Source organism: Esox lucius, chromosome 3 (assembly GCF_011004845.1).
Source record: "Esox lucius isolate fEsoLuc1 chromosome 3, fEsoLuc1.pri, whole genome shotgun sequence".
NCBI lineage: Eukaryota > Metazoa > Chordata > Actinopteri > Esociformes > Esocidae > Esox > Esox lucius.
Genome location: NC_047571.1, coordinates 26,638,148 through 26,642,649, shown reverse-complemented (window position 1 = coordinate 26,642,649; position 4,502 = coordinate 26,638,148).

Sequence of the window (4,502 nt, the reverse complement as noted above, 5' to 3'; positions counted from 1 at the left end):
GTTCTGTCCCTAGTCTGTAAACCCCAGTGTCACTTGACCTGTATCTGGTTTGATTTTACATAACTGATTAAGGATTCAAACATGGAATTTATAGCTGCATGCAATACATTTAATATTTTAGTCCATTAAAATTTTGTCCTGAACGTGTAATATGTTGTTTATATGTGCATAATCTATCAGTAGAATCACATTCATACCTCAGTCAGCCACGAAATTCCAAGTGTGAAAGTGAATGCTTTTGATGACATGGGGCACAAATCAGCTGAAAGGAAGAGGAGAAATTGACAAATTCCAAGCATTCATTTTGGGGGAAGTTGCCAGTGATGGTGAAATGTTTGTATTCATACATCTTGTTCAGGAATTAATTTGGATCGTATTAATAATACTGGGTTGCACCTGGTCTAACTATACCTTTTTGCCCTGATATAAAATAGTGCTTTGAACTCAACCTATGGAACAAAGGCTTTGACATTTGCAGCTTAAGCTATTTTGAGTGTCTGGTTGCTTTGAAAGGGGAAGCACCTAGCCTGGTCAATCTCTTTTAACTTAGAGTAAAGTGCTACAGTTTCCATCACACGCAGCACATCTCAACTGGTTGGATAAGGTCTCCAATTGATGTTTTACCTCCCAACTGGGGGGTGACACAATAGCCAATGAGCCCCCTCTACAGTATGCAGAGAGAACTGCAGCCATAACCATCATTGTCAGACATCTTTGTAATGATTACATAAATGGTATGCCATCACAAGCTTTGCCATTTAAAATCTATATATTTATATATAAAACGATATCTATATAAACATATTTAAAAGACAACATGGACTTGTCATTGCAGTGTTTTGGAGGGTCTGTGGAGTAACCAGGACTAGGTGAGTAGACTCAGTATATTATATTCCATTATGACCTAAGTGTAATACAGACAAGGCTTCTCCTGTCTGTGGGATTTCAATGTCAGTTTTTACTGCCTGCCGTCACTTCACATACTTCACCCAAGGGACGGAATGAACCCTTTATAATCCCTTTTGAAAGAGAGTGATTGCTTCCACTGCTTTTCGGTTAGGGCTGGATTTGTCAGGAATGTCAGTGCTTTACAAGGCTTCTGTTCTAGTGCACCTCCAGCACTGAAGTCACTCTGGATGTGCAGGGTAACAGAGAGGTTCTGATCAGTGTCTGCATTCACAGGCCATCCGCATGGATGCAGTGACTGGAATTAGCAATGAATGCATGGGTTATTTCAAACTCCTGCTTTAAGCCGTACAAATTAACAAATTAAATTGGGAATAAAGGGTAAAGGAAACCATTACAATAATAATTAAGTCGTCAAATAACTTGTGACCAGTCAACCAACCACTTTAGAGAAATGCATGAGTTTATAGCATTAAAATCAAAAGATTTGTGGGCACTTCAGGTTTAACCGAGGCCCAATAATGGAAAATAAATGTAAAATGACAAAACACTCAAATTAAATGCATTTCACTAATAAAGTGAAAGTAAATGCAGATTTTTTTTTAATAAAAGGTAATTGACTTCAGTACCTCAAAAAAATATTCAGCCTTTGGATAACATAAGATCAGGCATTTTTATGCAAGGCACTAATTCTACTTCACATAAATGCCTCACATCATTTAAAAATTATTCAGCAATCTGGAGAGCACTCAAGAAATGACACTTTGCTACAATGTAAAGTAGTGTGTACAACTTGTATAACAGTGTACATTTGCTGTCCCATCAAAATAAATCAACACATAGCCAATAATGTCTAATCCACTGGCAACAAAAGTGAGTAGACCCCTAAGTGAAAATGTCCAAATTGGGCCCAAAGTGTCAATATTTTGTGTGGCTTCAATTATTTTCAAGCACTGCCTTAACACTCTTGGGCATGGAGTTCACCAGAGCTTCACAGGTTGCCACTGGAGTCCTCTTCCACTCCTCCATGACGACATCACAGAGCTGGTGGATTTTAGAGAATTTGTGCTACTCCACCTTCCGTTTGAGGATGCCCCACAGATGCTCAATAGGGTTTAGGTCTGGAGACATGCTTGGCCAGTCCATCTCCTTTACACTCACCTTTTTAGCAAGACAGTGGTCGTCTTGGAGGTGTGTTTGGGGTCGTTATCATATTGAAATACTGCCATGTGGCCCAGTCTCAGAAAAGGGAGGGGATCATGCTCTGCTTCAGTATGTCACAGTACATGTTGGCATTCCTTCTGGGAAAACAGCAATGCAGACCAATTTGATGCAGTGTGCGGCGCATGGTCTGAGCACGGTCTCCAGACCTGAACCCAATAGAAAATCTTTGGAGGGAGCTGAAAGTCTTTATTGCCCAGCGACAGCCCCGAAACCTGAAGGATCTGGAGAAGGTCTGTATGGAGGAGTGGGCCAAAATCCCTGCTGCATTGTGTGCAAACCTGGTCAAGAACTACAGGAAACGTATGATCTCTGTAATTGCAAACAAAGGTTTCTGTACCAAATATTAAGTTATGCTTTTCTGATGTATCAAATAATTATGTCATGCAATAAAATGCAAATCAATTACTTAAAAGTCATACAATGTGATTTTCTGGATTTTGGTTTTAAATTCCGTCACTCACAGTTGAAGTGTACCTATGATAAAAATTACAGACCTCTACATGCTTTGTAAGTGGAAAACCTGCAAAATCGGCAGTATATCAAATACTTGTTCTCCCCACTGTATGTCTATTTCCCAAGGACAACCTCTGGATATGACGCTGAGCACGTGCACTCAACTTCTTCCTGTTCTGAGTGGAACCTGTCCTGTTAAACCGCTGTATGGTTTTGGCCACCATGCTGCAGCTCAGTTTCAGGGTCTTGGCAATCTTCTTTTAGCCTAGGCCATCTTTATGTAGAGCAACAATTCTTTTTTTCAGAACTTCAGAGTTCTTTGCCATGAGGTGCCATGTTGAACTTCCAGTGACCAGTATGAGGGAGTGTGAGAGCGATACCACCAAATTTAACACACCTGCTCCCCATTCACACCTGAGACCTTGTAACACTAATGAGTCACCAGACACCGGGGAGGGAAAATAGCTAATTGGGCGCAATTTGGACATTTTCACTTAGGGGTGTACTCACTTTTGTTGCCAGCGGTTTAGACATTAATGGCTGTGGTGTTATTTTGAGGGGCGTACTCACTTTTGTGAGATACTGTATTACAGTCCAAAGTCTTCCTAGATAAGTCTCTATCACTATTATTAATCGTACACACCAAGATGGAGAAATAGTTCCCCATCCCTCGATTACTCAAGCTGAGTCAAGTTAGTTGGGAAATAGGGATGGAGAGTGGTTCTGAACTCTCACCACAGATTCCACATGGAATTAAGGTCAGGACTCTGACTGGGGAACTCGGTGACATCGCTCTTCTCCATTTTAAACCACTTATGTTGCTATGGCCGAGTGCTTTGATCGTTCTCCAGATGATCATCAATTTTCTTTTGGAACGGGGTGGAAGGTTTTTTTTAATCCTGTATTTCTCAGTATTTTGTGTAATTCACCCCCCCCTCCATCAGTCCATTCAATACTGCCTGTCCCTTCCGTAGAAAAGCATGCCTTTAACACGATGTTCCCAGTTTTCCTGGTTGGTAAACAGTGTTTGATTTGCACAACAAAAAACACTTCAACTTCAGACCATAATTTCCACTTTGGTCTCTGACCACAAGAGGTTCTGCCCCTTAACTGCAGTGTCATATGCGTAACATTCTGCCTCATAACTGCAGTCTTCAGGGTGACATTCTACCTATTGTTTGAAGGCACGTCCCCCCCCCCGCCCTCCATCAAGGGCTTCTTTCACACCACTCCCATTAAGGCCCAAATGCCTCGATTGTCAATATAAAAGAACATCATCGTCCATCGCCGACATCTGTAACTCAGTCACATCTGGCCTCACAGTAAATCCCCCAACAAGCCCCTTCTTATTCTGCCACTACATTTCAATGGGTGACCTGATCCAGGCAGTATGGTGGTGATTTGTTACTTTTTAAACATCTGTACAACGTTGTGCACGAAGTTCAGAGGGATGTTCAATGTCTTTTTAATGGTTCTGTGCCCTTCCCCAAAACATCCTCCATAATCACATCCCTGAATTGCCTAGAATGCTCACTGGAGTCACTTTGATTGTCTTATAAAAGCCTCTGCCATCTGCTGGAAACAGTATTTATCGTCAGATTCGTTCAAAGAAGTTGAGGTAATATATTGCAACTGGGTGAATTTAGTCTTGCAATTACAAAACGGTATGAATATTTTAATATGACAATGTTTTAATATTTTTCTTACATGAATATTTTGAATTTTTCTTTAGATTTTACATGGTGCTCAAGGCTTTTGAGACAACATAATGCGGAATTAATATTGGGGGCTGAAAAACTTCTGAAGGCAGTGTGAATGTGTCTTACTAAAAAAATGAAACGCTCCCTATACACGAAATAGTTAGATCCAGATGTAATGATATTAGTACAACATACAGCAGCAGAATCGTAGGTCGCCCG